The sequence below is a fragment of the Brachycentrus maculatus genome, unplaced genomic scaffold (assembly GCF_059751285.1).
Source record: "Brachycentrus maculatus isolate JH-2025_06_01 unplaced genomic scaffold, ASM5975128v1 h1tg000905l, whole genome shotgun sequence".
Lineage (NCBI taxonomy): Eukaryota > Metazoa > Arthropoda > Insecta > Trichoptera > Brachycentridae > Brachycentrus > Brachycentrus maculatus.
In genome coordinates this window covers 35786-58568 of record NW_028281630.1, presented here as the reverse complement: position 1 = coordinate 58568, position 22783 = coordinate 35786, and the positions used below count along the sequence as shown (strand labels likewise).

The 22783-nt window shown below is 32.7% G+C and overlaps 1 protein-coding gene across 1 annotated transcript in view; it reads right to left on the bottom strand.

Annotated features, from left to right (window-relative positions):
- The window catches only part of LOC148299886 (uncharacterized), a 66736-nt gene extending 56946 nt beyond the window's left edge, over positions 1-9790 (bottom strand). Inside the window, exon 1 of the mRNA XM_088275529.1 lies at positions 9458-9790. The gene's annotated coding sequence lies outside the window, so the exon portion shown is untranslated. The remainder of the gene's footprint in view (positions 1-9457) is intronic.
- Positions 9791-22783: the final 12993 nt, after the last annotated feature.

Sequence of the window (22783 nt, the reverse complement as noted above, 5' to 3'; positions counted from 1 at the left end):
AGATGCCTGAATGTATGAAGAATGAAAAGCGTCTGAAAGAATTTAAAAAGAAATGTTTTGTATACTATAAGTAACATACGAGTATATATTATTTAATTTTTAATTTAAGTTTTACGAAGTATTTTATTTTATTTTTTACATAAATTGTATAGATTGATTTAAATCACAATTTTAAACATTTTTAAAACAATTGCAGAGACCTATCAAGCCACCTTGTGTGTCTCGTCGGTGGAATGCAGTCAATACCATTATTTCAATTGCAACATTTTTATTGTGTCCAAATACTTGATCACAAATCTGGATTATTTCCAAGTAGGAGTTATTTTTATATATATTTTTTGACATCTCAACATAGATGAAGAAGAATATGGAATTCTGGGCATTTACGGGGGCTAATATTTACATATCGCTCACTCCTTTCAAGAACGTCATAAATCAAAAATCGTCAATTTTCAGTGGTGCATGTTTTCGGAATGCCCAGAAAATGTACTATATCCCAGCAAAAGAGGCATATTTTTAACATAATATTTACCCGCTACAGGGCACAAAATGTTGTTTTTGCATTTTGAAGAAAATGTATTGTTTAATTATTTTTATAAATAAATAAAATATTTTTCAAATGTAGAAAAAACCTTCAGGTTTTACCTAAAAAGATCTTTTGCACGGTTAAAAGTTCAATAAGTGGCTTGATATTTATTTTTAATACATTGTGTTATATTTTTAAACTTTAAAATCGTTCTCCTGAAAAATCAAGTATTTTGATTTATGACGTTCTTGAAAGTAGTGAGCGATATATGTAGAAGTACCAAGAATTTGAGTAGTGTGCTGTCAATCATGGGTAGAATGGTGAATGTTACACGCGTGTAAAGTTATCACTTAAACCAGCCTATGACGGTCGCAAGCCCCTGTAAATACTCAGACTACTATATTCGTCTTCATTTCTGTTGAAATGTGAAAAAATCATTTAAATTGAATTTAAAAAATAGTTCGTATTCAATATGGAGTTTGTTTTATGAAAATTGTAAAATGTTTATATTCTTAATTTTTCTCTCTTTTTGTGCGTATATTATATATTGTGGTTAAAATGGTTAAAACAATAAAAAATGCATTAAAAAATTACTCCACCGATAAGACACCCAAGGTGGCTTGGTGAGTCTCGGCATTTTAAAAAAAATATGTTTAAAATTGTGATTTAAATAAATAAATACAATTTATGTTTAAGTATTTAAAAAAAATATATAAGCTAATTAAATAAACAAAAAAGGAAAAAACAGTAAGTCAGATATTAACATTCTATCCTCTCTGCCTACCACCTTCAGGAAATGATGTAACAGCAGATAATTTTAGAATACTCTACTAAAACAGAGACCTTCGACGATTTTTCTTGTATTATTGACCATTATTTAGCAGAAAATGCTACAATCCTTGAATCTATTCTAATGCCAAGGTTGTCGAAACTACCATTTAGCCAGAGCTAGCATTAAGTGAAGTATATGCATTATCATTTATCGTATACTTATCATACCGGACAGTACAGCACGCGAAGCTAAAAATATATACGCCTGAGTTAGGTAATTCATAAATAATTCAACAGATAAATTAATTACAACATTTAGAGTGTGCCCAAATACTTGTTCACAAAATCTGTATTATCTCCAATTACAGGAGTTATTTTCATATCATTTTTTGACATCTCATCAAAGATGAAGAAGAATATGGAAGTCTGGGGATTTAAAGGACTGACGACCGTTAAAGACTGGTTTAAGTTATCACTTTACACAAGTGTAACATTCACCAATTCTACCCATTATTGACAACTACACTACTCAAATTCTTGGAAGTTCTATATATATATATATGAACCAATTTTGAAAAATTGTTCTTGAATCACTATAACTTCACTAGAGACATCTATTGGTGAGATGAAAAGAAGCTTTTTATTGAGCAGAAACTCTTTTATTAGTATGTGAGGTCCGAATCCTGGATTATAATCATAACTTCTGTAATTAGAGATAATCCAGATTTTGTGAACAAGTATTTGGACACACTCAAAATGATGTAAATTCATAAATAATTCAACAGATAAATTAATTGGTATAAATTCAACAAAATAAGAGAGATTAATCGTTTTAACGTAGTAAATTACTTACAACATTTTGAGTGTGTCCAAATACTTGTTCACAAATCTTAAGCTAATCAAATCACAAATCTTGGTCAAATTATAAGCTAAAATAATAAGAATGAAAATGATATTTTCTGGTGTTTCTCATGTATGTGATTATAATCCAGGATTTGGACCTCACATACTAATAAAAGAGTACATGTTAAACCCTGATGATGACAAGGTTCTTGTCGAAACCAGAAAAAGTGTACCAGTAAAAAAGTGGTTAAAAACAAAGTTGTTTCATTTTTATTTTATAAAGTTCATAAAATGTGCCACAAAGTATCTGCGATAAACATTCAAGATATAAAAGAGTTTTTAAAATAAAGTAACAACATATAAAGTTTTTCCATTAATATTTTCATCAGTCTGATGATGTCGGTATATAGAGTCTAGAAATACAAAATAAAACGTTAAGATCCATAATATAATGTAAATTATTAGTAATAAATTATTTTTACGCATAACTGTAATAAGTATATTGTGTATAAGTACATGTTCAACTTTATTGTATAACAAACTTTTATACAATATGGTGTAAGATGTAAAGAACTAAAGGTAACGGTTTTATTGGCAGTGTGAAATTTGAATCGATGGCGTTTCTAATGAAACAATGGTGGCATCATGGGATATTCCCTTCCTATATAGTAGGTACTTAGTATAAATATCTAGTTTAATGCCATGAAATCAATTCATCACTCGTTATTATATCTACAGGTATTTTAACGTAGGTACATGATATTAGTCGATTTCAACGCATGGTCAGTTCAGAAACTTCTATAACTAGTCAAATTATAAGTTTAAAAAAAATCATGTTTTCGGACATCTCCCGGTACACAAAAAATTCTAAAATAATCTTAAATACATTTCATAAAAATCTCTGTTAAATAAAAAGCTTACTCAACTCAACCATAGATGGTGTCGAGAGCTCACATGTGAAAGAAAGTGTCAATCAAAGGATATATACAAGTTCCTAAATTTAAGCAGTGTGGTTGTCAGTCATGCGTATTCCATATTCTTCGTCATCTATGTTGACATCTCAACATAGATGAAGAAGAATATGGATGTTTTGTTTTTACAGGGCTAACTATATTTATATCATATCGCTCACTCCTTTCAACAATGTTATATTTCAAAAAACTTGATTTTTCAGGAGATCGTTTTAAAAAGTTTAAAAATATAATTAAATGTATTAAAAATAAATATCAAGCCACTTATTGAACTTTTTACAGTGCAACAGATCTTTTAAGGTAAAACCTGAACTTTTTTTTCTCAAATTGAAAAATATTTAGTGTATTAAAAAAAATAATAAAACAATACATTTTCTTCGAAATGCAAAAACAACGCTTTCTGCCCTGTAGCGGGTAAATATTAAGTTAAAAATATGCCGCTTTTGCTGGGATATAGTACATTTTCTGGGCATTTCGAAAACATGCACAACTGAAAATTGACGATTTTTGATATTTGACGTTGTTGAAAGGAGTGAGCGATATGCATAAACTTATGTGTATTTGTGTTAATATATATTTTAATTAATGAAATGAAAAAAAAACGGAGGTCATTTTCGCTACGAAAAGGTTTATTTAAAGTACTTATGTGCAAGTTTATAATTGTAGCTGTAGATGTGTAGCTACATTTTGTATATTGTATTTTCAAGGATTATATTGTAAAAGGTTATTTTTTTCTAATTAGTAACGAAACAAACAATTAAAACTTCAATTTATTTCTTGTGTTTTGACACCACAGACTTTGGTAATGTGGATTTGAAAATTTGATGTTAATTAACGCGAAAAAACGTAATCATTCCACCGTAAAGGTCAAAGACCACAAAAGTTCACCTGAACTAGGATGAATCTTACTCTTCACGTTGATTGGATGTCTAATTACTCTCTTAATTTCAATTAATTAACATTGCAAAGCATAAAATAATGTCCGCCTCCGTAGTGTAATGGTCAGCACGCTCGGCTACCGTGCTGGAGATCCCGGGTTTTATTCCCAGGGGGGTCAAATAAATACAAGCGATTTTTTCACTCTAATATTTATTCAATATTATCCTGGACTGGTACCTGAAGCGGAGGGCTGATCACATTTCCTTCATGTTTTAACGATCAAGATAACACTGCGTCTATATCATAGAGGGCACTGCATTATATAAACGCAGTTTTATCTTGATCGTTAACACACGAAGGAAAGGTGATCAGCCCTCCGCTTCAGATACCAGTACAGGGTAATATAGAATAAATGTATTTATTTCCTTTATGTGTCAACAATCGAGGTAACACTAAGTTTACGTGATGCAGAGCCCTATTCATCTTTGGGGTGCGGATAAGGGTATGAAGAATATGAATATACAGTATAACCTCGATATAACGTACTTATTGGGGGGAGGGGGTTTCCGTTAAAGCTGAAAGTCTGTTATATAAGAAAAAGGTTTAAAATAAATCAAACAATTGTTGGGTAATATATCCAAAATTAAACAAGGTTTATTTGCAACATTTTGAGTGTGTCCAAATACTTGTTCACAAAATCTGGATTATCTCCAATTACAGGAGTTACTTTCATATTATTTTTTAACATCTCATCAAAGATGAAGAAGAATATGGAAGTCTGGGCATTTACGGGGCTGACGACCGTCATAGGCTGGTTTAAGTGATCACTTTACACACGTGTAACATTCACCAATTCTACCCATTATTGACAACCACACTACTCAAATTCTTGGAAGTTCTATATATCTATATGAACCAATTTAGAAACCTTGTTCTTGAATCACTAGAACTTCACTAGAGACATCTATTGGTGAAATGTAAAGGTCGTCAGCCCCGTAAATGCTCAGACTTCCATATTATTCTTTGATGAGATGTTAAAAAATAATATGAAAGTAACTCCTGTAATTGGAGATAATCCAGATTTTGTGAACAAGTATTTGGACACACTCAAAATGCTGTAAATAAATTATCTGGTCAAATTATAAGCTTAATAATAAAAATGAAGGTTTATTTGGTTGAACTCTACATTTATTTATGTATATGTTAATACGTGACGCGTTTCGTCTTCTTAGGACATTATCAAACACTCAATGATGTTTGATAATGTCCTAAGAAGACGAAACGCGTCACGTATTAACATATACATAAATAAATGTAGAATTCAACGAAATATACCTTGTTTAATTTTGGATATATTACCCAACAATTCAATATGGAATTCTACCAACTGTCTGCAGTTACAATAAATAAATCAAAAAATTTAAAGTAAGCTTCTTTGTTCGAAATAGTACGGATTGTCTTTGGTATATACAGCATGTTGCATTTACCTTATGTTGCAGATGTAAAATGATGTAATTGCATGTAGATTGCGTAATAACTAGACCCTAGACCCGTTTGCATTCTGCCCGGAACACGCTCGGACCAGGAAGGCTTCCCAGAAGAGATGCTGCCCATAGAGAGATGTCGGTAGTTATATTTAAAATAAGTGTAATATTTCAGCCGATAGTTGTCGAGGTACCGTTGCGGCAAAATTGAACGGAGCAACATACCGACTGCCTTGGGATAACTGGCTCTCACAGCTGAGTCAATGGCCGCACTGCCTACTAGAAGAATTTTGACACAGCGCTGACAAGAGTTGAACAATATCGGCGTCAATAATTAAATACAGGCGGACCTCAACTTTCGCACATGATTGGTTCCTGAAAATGTGTGCGAAAGTTAAATGATCGAAAGTAGAGGGATATAAATTATTATTTTTTTAAAAACACCAAAAATTGTATTTTAAAATTTGTAAAATTGTACTTTAAAAATCACTTGTGATATAAATACAAGTAATTTTTTCACTATAATATTTATTAAATATCACCCTTGACTGGTACCTGAGGGCTAACCATCTTTCCTTCATGTGTTAACGATCAAGATAACACTGCGTTTACATGCAGTGCACTATGCACCATTGGGGTGCGGATAAGGGTTTGAAGTTGAAAGACACAGGGATAACTGACAAGGATAACTGACAGGGATAGCTAACAGGGATTTTAGAGTTAACGTTTTTTGCCAGTATACCCACGATATCATGGTAGGTCTTAAGCTAACGCTGGTTGCTAGTTAAGTAATGTTTTTTAGGTAACCAAATGCTTAGTCGAGGGCACGGAAAAACCAGTGAGGGTAGATTATATTAATTTGTTATTATGTATACGATGAAATATAAATAAATAAATAAATAAATAAATAAATAAATACGAGTATATTCATTACCGCATTAAAAAAATATATAATAAATTGTCATACTTAATTTTTTGCATATAAACAATTTTCTTTCGTATAGTTTTATAATTAAGTATTGTAAAAAGTTTTGAATATTGAAAGCATTAACTTTGTAGATCATATTGATATATTATTTCGAGAAATAAAAATACTTTGTGTTCTGATCCACTCACATTTTTATTAACCAACTAGTTTCGGCAACAACCTGTTGCCCTCTTCAGGGTTACTGGGTACAGGGTACAGGGTTAATAACACTTTTAGTAATAAATGTAACCCTGAAGAGGGCAACAGGTTGTTGCCGAAACTAGTTGGTTAATAAAAATGTGAGTGGATCAGAACACAAAGTATTTTTATTTCTCGAAATAATATAAATACTAGTATATTCATTACCGCATAAAAAAATAATATTAAATTGTCATACTTAATTTTTTGCATACAAACAATTTTCTTTCGTATAGTTTTATAATTAAGCATTGTAAAATGTGCCCTCGGCACGGGAAAATTATTATTGAGAGTACATTATATTAATTTGTAATTATGCGTGCAATGAAATACAATAAATAATGGATAAATATCACTATGTGTGATAATTGGCTAATAAATTAATATGAAAAATCACAAGACTATCGATGACATTCTTATTGAAATCTGTAGGGAACTAAGGGAGATATTAAGGTTTAAACATTAGATATTTGAATAATACGGAAAACATGCGTTCCCATACGTTATCAAATTTCCGTCATCGAACGTTTTATGACGTCATATGGTTTATAGAGCTGTAATAGTAGTAGTATGGATTGTTTGTTTACCACCACACTACCATTTGTGTTATACAAATATGAGGGGAGGAGGGGGGTGGGAGGGTGGACCATAGACATCAACAAATAGAGCCGCCAATAATTTAGCAATGACGCCAACATTAAAATAACTCTATCATTTCTGTGACGTCATTCATCGCCAACTTACGAAAATAACGTTTTTTCGAAGGCGAATTTTCCACAAGAAAATGATGAATGAAAATATGAATTATATCGGCTGTTATAATATAATATAATCCTTTATAGGTTGAGAATGTAATATTAGATATTCCTCCCGTCTGACAAAGATCCATTACGAGTATATTCATTACCGCAATAAAAATTTGAATATTAAATTGTCATACTTAATTTTTTGCACGTTCTAAATACTAACGCTGAAAACGGTGACCGAATTTATTACCGTTATCGTTTTAATAATAATAAATTTAACTCGTACTATACTGCGTGCGGAAAATCGACACTGGATTTTTCTCATAATGTTGGTTTATTTGCCAGTAAATTAAGATGAGAAATCACAAGACTATCGGTAACATTCTTATTGAAATCTGTAGAGAACTAAGGGTAGATATTTTAATAAAACGAAAAACGGACACCGCTATACGTCATCAAATTTTATATCATCGGGTGTGTTATGGGGCGTATGTCTATGTATCTGCTTTATAGAGCTGTAATAGTAGTAGTGTGGATTCGTTTCTGCGACGTCATTCGTTACCAACGTACGAAAACAACGTATATACGAAGGCGAATTTTGCAAAATAAAATGATGAATGAAAATATTGATTATATCGGCTGTTATAAATACAAAACGAGTCTTACACAATCCTTTACAAATTAGATATTCCTCCCGAGTAATAATACCCTATTCGTTCGTTAAGAGAAAAATGTGACTAATTGCAATTTCATAAATTTAAGAAAAATATAAATTATATTTTTATTCTAATTTTTCATATTTTTCCTTCTTATAGATCCTCGGATTTGTGTGTTCAGTTATAATTAATTTAATTTGTATCATACTGTATCCATTCGAAGCGGTGTTATTTTGATTACTCAAGCAAGATTGCTGAACGCTTTAACCACTACAAAATATATACAACGTGGAAAATTAATGCAATGTGGATGTTCAATAATTGGTAAAATGGTGATCGATACACAGGCATATAAAGTGATCACTTAAGCCCGCCGACAACATGTCATAAGCACTAAAAATGACAAAAAAATACAAACTCTTTTACCATAACAAAATGTATAATGTGTATGGGTAATAATGTTATCTATAATGTGTACTTTGATTATTTAAAAAAATAATAGTAAAATGAACTCCCTCTCTTAACACAAGTATCTAATTTATTAGAGAGGTAGAAACGTTATATTTTAAATGTATTATATATTTACCAACTATTTTGTATTATTTAAATATGTATTGTAAAAAGAAATCAATAAAAAATAAATGGACGTCTATAAAATTATATATCTTGTAAAAAAATCTTTAATGGAAAATGAGACTTTTCTATTGTATGTACTTCAATATATATAAAGCAGTAGTGTGGTTGTCAATCATGGGTAGAATGTATAAATATTACACGTGTATAAATTGATCAATAAAACCAGCATAGACAGGTCGGAAGCCCTTTAAATTCTCAGCCTTCCAGATGCTTTTTCATCTCTGTTGAGATTATCAATATAAATAACTAATAAGTGCATACAACCCCAAAATTTGTGTACAATGATTAGGACATTTAGTACCTGAGGCGTAGGACTGATTACCTTGCCATGTATGTATACAACTTTCAAGAAAACATTGCATCGATACGATGCAGTGCCCTATGCACCATCGGGTGGAAAAATGAGCTAGAAGGAGAAGTACGAAAAATATTTACGATATATCTGCTTCTAAATAAAATAAAACCGTTAAATTTTTCTTAAAATATATTATTTAGGTACCAACATAACCACGGTTTTAAAAATCACTAAGGTTTAGTAAGTAGGTACTTACTTGTATAAAAAATAAAATGGGTACATCATTATTTGCGCTAAAGAAAATAGTAGAACATTATTTCTCTGTCGTGTTCCCGCAAGATTTCCTTGCGAAATGTCAGCTCTACCTTTTTGTATGAATCTGTATTTGTATTGTATTTACTAAAATAGGTCCTTAGAATGAAAACGGGTTCAGGTCCTTGAAGACATAAACACAACAAAAGTAAAAGGACACAAGTAAGACTCACCAATACAGAGTTATTCCAAGGAATTCGGTTAATTCTTTCAACTATTTCACTGAAAAAAACCGAAGAAACACCAAATAATTTAACAGTATTTTGAACTGCAGTCACTATGAATCTTTTCGGCGGGCGAAAAGGTCACGAAGAGTGTCAAAAGACGATCAGAGAACGGTCGGCGTTCCTGTCAAATGGCGCGTTCGGTTTCTCGACCAATGGGAGGCGGTTAGTCGGAATTGCGGATCGAGCGATTGGACGTTGTGGAGAAATGGCCGACGGTTCGCGCGCCAAGACGGACGGCTAGATGCGTGCGCAGCGGCGGACGGAGAGCGCCACACTACCGCGGGACAAGTCTCGAGCCCCATGAAGCGATGGCCTCGATAAAATTAAGAATTGCTTCTGGCACGAGCAGACCAAACTGTGGCGCGGGCACCGCTGAAATTGATAACAATAAACCAGTTCCCAGTTATAATAGTGTTAATTTTCTTCTTTTTATAGATCTTCAGGATCTGTTTGTACTAACAATAATACTAATATAAGGAATAATCGGCGGGTATGTACGAAGTCCACCTCCATAGTGTAGTGGCTCGATAGGCTACCTTGCTGGAGGTCTCGGGTTCGATTCCCAAGAGGGTCAAAATAAATATACGTGATTTTCCCGTCTAATATTGATTTAATATTAGACTGAAAGTAGTACCTGAAGTGCAAGGCCGATCACCTTTCCTTCGTATATTTGACGAGTAAGATAACACTGCATTTATGTGATGCAGTACCCTAAGCACCATTGGGTGTGGATAATGCTTAAAAAATGTGTAATTATGTCATTGTTGAATCAAATGAGCGATATATTTTAAATCCCTAAGTAATGCCAATCAATAACCATATTTACAAGTCCTGATAATATCTGATCTAGCAACGAGAACTCCACAAAAAAATATATTTAGCCGGTCTTCATCCCCTGTATTATACTCATTACAAAAAGGAAGCTGAAAACAGAAAAATCAGCGTCAGAAACCCATTAAAAAAAGTTTGACATTCCTCGTTTCCAGCATAACATCGGCGCAGGGCACTCCCGCCTCACGCACACCAGCACAGCTCACCTGTGTTACATTACACCCACCAACACACTCGCAATACACCTGTGGAGCACCCACACCAGCGCATGATCAATTCGCATTCACACGCTACGGCCAGAACTATTCACTTTTAATGTAACAGCATACCATCACACACACAAACACACACATGCCACTTGTGACCAAAATAAGAAATCGGGTGATAAAAAATAAACAGGTACTACTAAATCGAAAATGCACAGCGTGTTGCATTCTTCTACATGACCCTATGGTAATCATAAGTGGTACAACAAGGCACCACATAAAACCGATGCGATGTTATCTTGATCGTAATATATAGTGAATTTGTTCAATTTGGCTACGAATGCTGGACGATATATAACACCTACTCTAGGCGACTAGAACCTGCTGAAATGCGAAATTAGATTTTTTCAATTTATTTAGTGATTTACAACATTTTGAGTGTGTCCAAATACTTGTTCACAAATCTGGATTATCTCCAATTACAGGAGTTATTTTTCATATTATTTTTTGACATTTTCTTCATCTCACCAATAGATGTCTGTAGTGAAATTCTAGTGATTCAAGAACAATGTTTCTAAATTGGTTCATATATATAGAATTTCCAAGAATATGAGTAGTGTGGTTGTCAATAATGGGTAGAGTTGGTGAATGTTACAAGTGTGTAAAGTGATCAATTGAACCAGCCTATGACGGTCGTCAGCCCCGTAAATGCCCTTTTTTGCCTAGAATTATCACTCATGAATTACATGAAATTATAGTTATTTTAAACATAAAGAGTTAATCCACTCACGAGTAACATAGGCTATGAAACTTATAAAGTTGAAGCCTGAGTAGGGACATGATAAACGGTGTTGCATAAGCCGTAGCTAGATTTCAGAGTCACTTGGACGTTAGGTAATTTATAAATATATATATTGAGTAGTGTGGTTGTCAATAATGGGTAGAATTGGTGAATGTTGCACGTGTGTAAAGTGATAATTTAAACCAGCCTGTGACGGTTGTCAGCCCCGTAAATGCCCAGATTTCCTTATTCTTCTTCATCTTTGACGAGATGTCAAAAAATATTATTTTGTAATAATTAATATATACTCATATATTACAAAATGTCCACCAATTATCCGCCTCCGTAGTGTAATGGTCAGCACGCTCGGCTACCATTCTGGAGGTCCCGGGTACGAATCCCTGGGGGGGGGGGGTCAAATAAATTTAAGTAATTTTTTCACTCTAATATTTATTCAATATTACTCTGAACTGGTACCTGAAACGGAGGGCTGATCACCTTTCCTTCGTGTGTTACCGATCAAGATAACACTGTGTTTATATAATGCAGTGCCCTATGCACCATTGGGGTGCGGATAAGGGTTTGAATTGAATTACAAACTAAAATTTCAAAGCGTCTCATCAGAGATGAAGAAGAATATGGAAGTCTTGGCATTTGCGGGGCTGACGACCGTTATAGGCTGGTTTATTCTTCTTCATCTTTGATGAGATGTCAAAAAAAATATGAAAATAATTCCTATAATTGGAGATAGTCCATATTTTGTGTACAAGTGTTTGAAGCAGGTTCTTGTTGCCTAGGGTAGGTGTTATACATCTTCCAGCATTAGGAGCCGAATTGAACAAATTCACTATATATTACGATCAAGATAACATCGTATCGGTTTATGTGGTGCCTAGTTGTACCACTTATGATACCATAGGGTCATAGGGTATATATATATATTTATATTTATATATATATATATATATTATATATATATATATATATATATATATATATATATATATATATATATACATATATATATATATATATATATATATATATATATATATAATTTCTTATTCTAAAAAAAAAAAAAGATTCTTCAAAAGATTATCCAAATAGATTCTTTTAAAAATCGAGCGTAAGGACATTCTGATTTGAACGCTTGAAATCTGGGCCTTAAAATGGCTAACCACAAAAAAATTGTAAAAATATGAATAGCATATGCATTTTTATTCGTATAGATTCTGTACACTTCAGTCAGATGGTCGCTCAGGTAAATGTGGATATTATCGATAATTTATTGATCTTCAATCAAAGGAAAATGAGCACGAGATCGGGTAGGTACTTTCTGCACTCTCTCGAGTCATAAGTTAGTGGAACGCGGCATCCGCAGTTGCAGGTAACCCATATACCCAAACTCTGTTCTCGGCGTCTCGTACTATGTTCGGTCACATCCGACGATCATCTAGTGATCACACATTGATTACTTTAAATTATCGTTACTGCGAAGGCAGTAACGATGTTGCGCAGTGTTGCCATCGCCAGTGATCTAATCTTCCCTCTGAATACTGGGAACAGGTGAATTGCGTACGGAATTTAGTTTTAGCAAATAAAAACCTTTCAGCGAAAGAGTCCTGGTTCCAACTCTGTAAATGTATGGAAGTAGTGTTGGCAAAGGAAGCACGAAATTAGGTTGAATTCAGTCGAAATGCGTTCTCTCAAACGAGTGTGCCGCAAATGGAATAATCGGCGAGTAGGTATGTATGAGGAGATGCATGAATTTGGAAAAAGGGAAGATTGTTTGCAAAGGTAGATAGATTGGTGTGGACAAAAACAAAAACAAAATAATGCACATTTCGAAATGACGACACTTTATGACAATATATCTAGTACATTTGTTATGACGTATTTGAAGTCCCATCCCATTAAAAAAAATACAATGCGAAGTGCGTGCATTGTTTTAGCGTTAAGCTGTTGTATTAATTTTATTGCTAGATTGATATATTCCTTTCAAATAATGTACTAGATCTAATGGATAAATTAATATATTGTACGACGTGTCTTTTTTCATAATATCGTACAATAAGAGCGTTCGTGCACTACACGGAATTTTACCGTCCGGCAGTCCGGTTTTTTAAAATAAAAGCGACTACGACAGTTTAGCGTGATCGAATTAATGCACCGTGATCACGCACTGATCCGAAGAAAGACGGCCAAAAGCACAAGCCAATCCAAGCCAAGCTAACCGGACTGCCGGACGGTAAATTCCTGTATTGCACAAGCGCCCTAAGTCGGGTGAGTGTTTTGACCTCCGCCGAACCCGGGAGACTGACTCACCAAACCCCTGGGGTTCCATCGAACCCAGGTTAAGAACCACTGCGTTAGAGCGATCATTCAATGATCAGAAGTAGTAACAGAACGCTCTGAAGTCTCTCTACATCTTTGTACCTAGTAGCTTCTCGCATGCACTGTTCATACTCGTAAACTAATTCAATATAACATGCCGACTTCCGACTGGTATACTCTGCAGTCTACAGGATGTTACAAACAGATGTTATAACCGGAAGCTGTATAAAAGGTGAGTGAAAATGGTAATGAAAATTATATCGAGATATATTTTCGACTTATGCTTGAATTGGCGGTTTTAAATCAATCTATATCGCGCACCTAGATCAAAACTGTATCGACTCAAAAATTATGATTTTTTAGACAGTCACTTATTCGGATTCTACAAACGAAGACGCATACCATATATCAAATTATCCAATTGGTCAATATCTTAAATATTCTTCAAAATATAGCACTACATGTTCCTTTTTGTGCATAAAAGAGCTCGATTCTCTCTGCCTACCCCTTCGGAGAAGCGGCGTAATGGTTAGTTAGTTAGTTACAATGAAATGTTTTGATGTAAATATTCTTAAATATGCATTGTCCATTCATAAAAGAAAACAGGAAAACTTGTATTACATAAGACGACATCACTATAAGTTTTTCGTCTCTCCTGAAAACACAGTTTTTTGATTTGATACTCTTTTGACCTAGGGGTGCGATATAATATTATAAAAATTAACATTTATTTGTTAAATATATACAGTAAACCCCCCTATAGCGTTGAGATAAATACTACGTTATCGGAGAGAACGTTATAGAGGATAAATGTTTTTAAATTGTATTTTAATATAATAATGGCTCATATCAGTTATTTCGGCTGGTTTTAATGTAAAAATACAATTTAAAACATTAACTTCTTATAACTTTTCTTCGACAACGCGGTACCCGTCAACGTTATAGGGGGGTTACTGTATTTACATATGTATAAATACATATAAACATTCATTTGAAAATTCATATTAACATAATTGACTTTTTTTGCAAAGACCCACCAAGCCACCTTATGTGTCTTGCAGGTGGAGTCTTAAAAAATGTAATTCCAACCCCATCAGCGAAAGCTAAACTGGCAGTACACAATGGAGTCCTGGTTTCAACCCTAATGTATGGAAGTGAGGCATAGAGTTGTCAAAAGAAGGATGAAAGAAGAAATTTGATTATTTTTGTAAAACGTCCAATTTTATCAGTCAAACGTCCAATTTAGTTAGTTAAACGTCTAATTTGATTAGTAAAACGTCCAATTTGATTAGTTAAACGTCCAATTTAATTAGTTAAACGACAAATTTTATTAATTAAACGTCAAATTTGACTAGTTTAACGTCCAATTTGCTTAGTTAAACATCCAATTTGATTAGGTAAACGTTCAATTTGATTAGTTAAACGTCCAATTTGATTTTGAAGGCATCCAAATTGGTTTGTATAACGTCAAATTTTAAGTGAAAACCCTGTATTGTCTCTGTAGAAGTCAGAAGTGTATAATGATTTTTTTGAATGATATTCATAAATCGATTAAAACTTAATAATGAACATAAAACCCAGGTTTTATTCATTTTAAGGTTCCTATGAAACATGTGGTGTTTCTAAGCGGTTCCGTTACCAAAAAAGTTTGAGAGTCGCTCATAGAATCTCAAGTTTTTTCTTGTAATTTAAATACAATCAAACTTTAAATCTGGCTCTGTATAAAACATAAGTAAGTACTTATTAAAATGTTATAGTTTTCTCAGACAGTTAGCATTATCTGGTTATTTATTTTCACATATCAATCAGCGGCAACAATCACAGAAATAAATCCACTCATTCTGAAAACTCCCAAAATGTAGAATACATGATTACATTCTCGAAAAAAGGTACATAGAAAACCAACCATGGCAACTGATATTTTAACTTTATAAAATAAATAAAACATGATATTTTAACAACATATTTTAACTTTATAAAATAAATAACATTTAGACTCTGTTTTGAACCAGTTTTATTTTATATTATTTTTTGACATCTCATCAAAGATGAAGAAGAATATGGAAGTCTGGGCATTTACAGGGCTGACGACCGTCATAGGCTGGTTTAAGTGATCACTTTACACACGTGTAACATTCACCAATTCTACCCATTATTGACAACCACACTACTCAAATTCTTGGAAGTTCTATATATATAAACACATTTAGAGACCTTGTTCTTGAATCACTAGAACTTCACTAGAGACATCTATTGGTGAGATGAAAAGAAGCTTTTTATTGAGCAGAAACTCTTATATTAGTATGTGAGGTCCGAATCCTGGATTATAATCACACACATGAGAAACGCCAGAAAATACCATTTTCATTTTTATTATTTAAGCTTATAATTTGACCAGACAATTTATTTACAACATTTTGAGTATGTCCAAATACTTGTTCACAAAATATTATTTTATTTTAGTATTATTTTTTCAAACGGTTTTAACAAGCACGTTGTCTTTTTCAGGATATGTAAGTAGTTTTGGCAAGCATCTTGTCTTCTCCAGTTTGGAGGTCTCGATGCTTGTCTTCTTTAGGATATATTGGAAGTTTCAACAAGGACCTTGTCTTACTCATGATATATTGGAGATTTCGACAAGTATCTTGTCTTCCTCGTGATATATTGGAGGTTGCGACCAGCACCCAGTTTTCTTTAGGTTGAATAGGAGGTTCCGACAGGTAGCTTGTCTTCTTCAGGATGTCTCTGCGTAATAAAAGCTTTTTAAATCCAATCTGTTGTCCAGTCTGTTGTGAACTCAATCACGGAACATCAAGAGATGGATCATATATGAATGACTTGAATTGGAATTTGAGAAGTGTGAGTGAATTTACGTAATGTACAGGAATGTATGGATAATAAAAACAAGATTTTTCTGAAAACAGAATGAATATACAGTAAAAGCCAAATTTTACGTCCCCGGATTTAACATTTTCCCGCCAATCGCGTGTAATTATTTCAGTCTCGATATATTTTCGTATATTTATTACCTGCATTTAGGTTTTTCCCCAGTTTACGTCAAAAATATCCTGTTATTTGATTTTTGTCTCTAACTGTGACGCTTTTTTTGTACATCAATCGCAGTTTTTACGTTTTTTGTTTGCTTTGTTCCTCAAGTCAATTGCAGTTTTTACAAAAAAATCAATTAAAATGTTTTTTTTAATGCATTTCCCTCCACATTTTTTTCTATGCAAAAATTCTCAACTACATAATTTTCACAGGAAATAATGAAAATTAATTTTTTTTTTCAATACCCCGAATTCATATTTTCCCTTTCTTCTTCTTCTTCTTGGTGTAGGCCTTGTGACCTGTTTTTATGAGGGATTAGCCTCCTGCGATGTCGATTTCCAGCTGTCTATCAAATTTTCCCTCCATTTTTTTCAGTCCTTTTAAAAACGTAAATAGGGGTTTCGCTATGTTTAAAATAATCGCGTGTCAGTAATGATTTACAATTAATACATAGATACACAGTATATGAGAGTCAGTGATGCGGAAATTATTAGTCTACGTACTCGTATGATGCATTGTTACCGACGTACTGAAATCTCAATTCTTGGTAATATGGTATTATCCATTGTTTGATGAGACCCAGGCTTTGGTTACCAGGTCTTCTAAACTCGAAAAAGATCATTTATATGTTAATATTTATAAGGGGGTACTCTGAAACGTAAAAATTTAGTACCACACCTGTTTTCTGCGCACATTTTTTCTTAGAATATCTAAATATGTATTAGAATATATACTGATGTCTGGAATAATATATTATTTTGAGAAATAAAAAGACTTTGTGTTTTGATCCACTCACATTATTATTAACCAACTAGTTTCGGCAACAACCTGTTGCCCTCTTCAGGGTTTAACTTTTGATAAATTACTAGTTGGTTAATACAAATGTAAATGGATTAAAACACAAAATCTTTTTATTTCTCAAAATAATGTATCAATATTTTATTTATTGTTTCAGCATTAACTTTGTGGTAAGACATGTTACAATGATTAAAGAAAACACTTCGTTTTTTACCACTTGAGTTTTATTATAGACTACATGTTTCAGAAGTTAAACTTCCATCATTCAGGTCTGTATAATAAGTTATTATACAGACCTGAATGATGGAAGTTTAACTTCTGAAACATGTGTCTATAATAAAACTCAAGTGGTAAAAAACGAAGTGTTTTCTTTAATCATTATAATATATCAATATGATCCACAAAGTTAATGCTTTCAATATTCAAAACATCTGGAATAATATATATTGATATATGGAGTATACATTATTAATATGTATATATCTATCCGCCTCCGTAGCGTAATGGTCAGCAGGCTCGTCTACCGTAGAGGTCCCGGGTTCAATTCCCAGGGAGGGTAGTCAAATAAATATATAAAAAAAATTCACTCTGATATTTATTTAATATTACTCTGGACTAGTTCCTGAAACGGAGGGCTGATCAACTTTCCTGATCAAGATAACACTGTGTCAATACGATGCAGTGCCTTATTTCGTCAATACATAAACAGCGTTTAAAAAAAAACAATTACTTCATGTTACCTGGGTTTAAAGATAATTAAGTTGCTATTAAACGCTCCACATTTTTTGCATTAAATAAAAAATTAGTTACTTTTTTGAACATGTTCGGTCCAAAAGGTTGACGATTTCTTTTGTCGGTAAATATATCATTCATCGCGAGAGCACCTCGTGAGATAGAAGATCGCAGGTACAAATACTGACTGTGAAACAATAACTCCGTAATTATGGTTTCCATCAATACGATGAAGGTACAACTGAATTGGAACATATGAGAATATAAAGCATACATTGTAGGATGATATACTTGTCTTCGTGAAGGCTGAGTTTCATTCTTTCGGATAAGATAATACTCTCCGTTGCATCATCCGAGAAAACGCGTGCATTCTATTTATCTAATGAAGTCAAACTGCTTAGGCGGTGGTTCGAAAGTCAATAACATGGTATTATCACTCGGGAGGAATATCTAATTCAACATACTCAACATACAAAGGGTTGTATAAGACTCATTTTGTGTTTATAACAGACGATATAATTAATATTTTCATTCATCATTTTCTTTTGGAAAATTCGCCTTCGAAAAAACGTTATTTTCGTAAGTTGGCAGTGGATGACGTCACAGAAACGTTGGAGTTATTTTAATATTGATAACATTGCTAAATTATTGGCGGCTCTAATTGCTCATGTCTATGGTCCACCCTTCCACCCCTCACATTTGTATTACACAAACGGTAGTGTAGTGGTAAACAAACAATCCATACTACTACTATTACAGCTCTTTAATATGACGTCATAAAACGTTCGATTGGAAGCCCTGTAAATGCCCAGACTTCCATATTCTTCTTCATCTATATAGAGATGTCAAAAAATAATGTAAAAAAATAACTCCTGATTGGAGGTAATCCAGATTTGTGAACAAGTACTTGGACACACTCAAAATGTTGGTTGATATGGTCTAGTAACGGTACTCGGCGAGTGTTTGACGAGATATCGGGTCGCAAAGCAGCCTTCACATTTCGTTATGAGGTGTTACAAAACGGAGCCATCTTCTAGGATAACTTCCCATCGCACAGCTAGCTACTCACTGCACTGCTCGTAGACTCGCGAACTTTCACCATATCGGTCACTCGTTTCAACAACGTCATATATCAAAAATCGTCAATTTTCAGCTATGCATATTTTCAGAATGCCCAGAAAATGTACTATATCCCAGCAAAAGCGGCATATTTTAACTTAATATTTACCCGCTTCAGGGCAGAAAGTGATGTTTTCGCATTTTGAAGAAAAGGTATTGTTTTTTTTTTTTAAATATATTAAATATTTTTCAAATGGAGAAAAAACATTCGGGTTTTACCTAAAAAGATCTGTTGCACAGTAAAAAGTTCAATAAGTGGCTTGATATTTATTTTTAATACATGGTATTATATTTTTAAACTTTAAAAACGTTCTCCTGATTTATGACGTTCTTGAAAGGAGTGAGCGATATGTCATGGGCAATTAATATGAAAAAAATTCTATGCTAATAAATTAATATGAAAAATCACAAGACTATCGGTAGCATTCTTATTGAAATATGTAGAGAAATAAGGGATATATGAAGGTTTAAACTTTAGATATTTTCATAAAACGAAAAACGTGCGTTTGCATACGTCATCAAATTTCCGTCATCGAACGTTTTATGACGTGATATGGTTTATAGAGCTGTAATAGTAGTAGTGTGGATTGTTAGTTTACAAATACACTACCATTTGCGTTAGACAAATGAGGGGAGGGGGGGTGGGAGGGTGGACCATAGACATCAACAAATAGAGCCGCCAATAATTTAGCAAAGTTACCAATATCAAAATAACTCCATCGTTTCTGTGACGTCATTCATTGCCAACATACGAAAATAACGTTTTTCGAAGGCGAATTTTGCAACAATTCTCTCTGCTTTCCTCTGCGATGAGCAGTGTGATGGTTAGTTAGTTAGTTTTACGTTCAACGAATCAATGGGTAAGGAATTAAAACGCAACATAATTATAAATGTTTTATTCATAAAAAAAACATTCATGTACTTTTTTAAAACATTTTCAATAGACTGCATATATTTATATAATAATAATATGTACTACTACTTGTCTTCTCCATGTATACATCCTAGAATGAAAATTCGTAAATCAATACAAATAATATAAATAAAAAAAATACTTGCATAACTAATAAATAATTGCCATATAATTTATATTTGAAGCACAAACATTGTGATTTTCCGTTTTATAATTAAAATATAACTTTGTTTTAAAAACACTATAAATATTTTATTATAACTTAATTATAATGTCCACCGGTTTCGAAGCTAACCGCTTCTTTATCCAATACATTACACACATGCAATAGAGGACTAAAATTAGATTACTTAAAAATATTAGAAATTAAAAAGACAATTGATAATAATTTACAATTAATAAATACACAAGTAAATGATTTTTCTTAAAGTCTGTTATTAAATATGTTTCCAATCACTCATCATCCCTGATCCCTTTTGACTGTGACTGCCAATCAACACAAAAAATGAAGCCGCTTGAGATCTAACCAAGCTCCTTTGACTAACCGTCAAAATATTTAGAATTTTGTTAAGTAGATAGTGTTTTAGTATTGATCAGTCTTGATAAATAAGCGGTTAGCTTCGAAACCGGTAGACATTACAATTAAGTTATATAAAATATTTAGAGTGATTTTAAAACAAAGTTACATTTTAATTATAAATAATTGCCAACTCAGATACTTACAAATGCACAATTGGAAGCATGTTACGGAATGTGCAAATGTGTACAAGATCCAAAAATATTCATGATATTGGTTTAATACTATATGCAGGTTATTGTGATATGTTGAATTATATTATATATTACACATGTTCTTTTAAATTTTATGACAGTAAAACCTTGATATAACGAACCTCTATTTAACAAACTTCGGGTATAACAGACAGAAAATCCGGTGAATGTATTCAAAATAATTTAAGAATGAGTTTAAAACCCATTTTCGTCATTTTAGACAGTTGATTTAAAAAAAAAACAGCAAACTTCTAAAATGCAAACAAACCATGATTCTTTTTTCAAAGCGGGATTACCGAAAGTAAGCGTTTCGATATCAGACAGCAACGTCACGTAAATATGGTTTTAATGATTATTTATATTTAAATACTTAAATTTTTTCAATTCAATTCCAACCCCTTACTGCACCCCGATGGTGCATAGAGCACTGCATCATATAAATGCAGTGTTATCTTGTAGTTAACTAATAAAGGAAAAGTGATCAGCCCTCCGCTTCAGGTACCAGTCCAGGGTAATATTGAATAAATATTAGAGTGAAAAAAACACTTATATTTATTTGACCCCCCTGGGAATCAAACCCGGGACCTCCAGAACGATAGTCGAGCATGCTGACCATTACGTTACGAAGGCGGACAGATATTTAAATACAGTGTTTATATATTTTATTATGTATAAGTTCCTGATTAAGTCTTGATTAGATTTTGATTAGTCAGTTATATCGAGGTTTTACTGTATATTATAAAACAAAGTAATAATTTCAAGAGGAAACTGCTTTAACACAACATATTAATGCAGATATTCCCAAAAATGCATTTAACAATCTAATATACATTGACGTGTCAACATAGATGAAGAAGAATACGGAAGTCTGGGTATTGATACACTGATTACACGCTTGTACCATTCACCATTCTACTCATGATTGACAACCACATTATCAGTCGCTTCATGTGTGAGTTCACAGCAGCATCTATGGACAATTTGAGTCAAGTTTTTATTTAGCAGGGATTAACTATTATTGTTTTTAAATGTATGACAGATCCTTTTCAGAGTTATTTCGCATACTGGGAGACAAAGGTATTTTAGACTTTACAGTTATTTTCAGTGTCTGAGTCCTTGTTAAAAAATCAGGGTTTTTCCAAATTTTTAAATTATTTAATAAGTGTGTGTTGTAGAAGAAATTTAATGGAATGAAGGTAAGAAATACAGATAAGTCATAAAAATCCGTAATATTACTAAGTAAATTTATATATATATATATATATATATATATATATATATATATATATATATATATATATATATATATATATATATATATATATATATGTATACATATTTATATATCGTAGTCATACAGGAGAAAGTGCCCAAATGCATTTTTTACAAAAACTTGATCATTAACTATTTGATATCTTACTAGCTTAATATTGCCCCGAAGAAATCCCAAAAGATTTTAAACTTAGAAGCATAATATATTGACTTGTTAAAAATGACTAACTGCATTGTTGTTTATTTTCTTGCCAAGCAAAAGTGACTAAAATGGACCTCCTGAACATTTAATGTTTTGTTAAGTGTTCACTTTCTCCTGTATGACAACGATATTAAGGTGGAGACTAACCGGAGCATTTCCTCGTAAGATAACGTCGTAAAATTTCTCGCGGCGAGCATAACCGAGCATCCGAAACTACGGATGGAGCGCTCGGCTCGGTGTACTGACTGCCTGAATGCTCGCATCG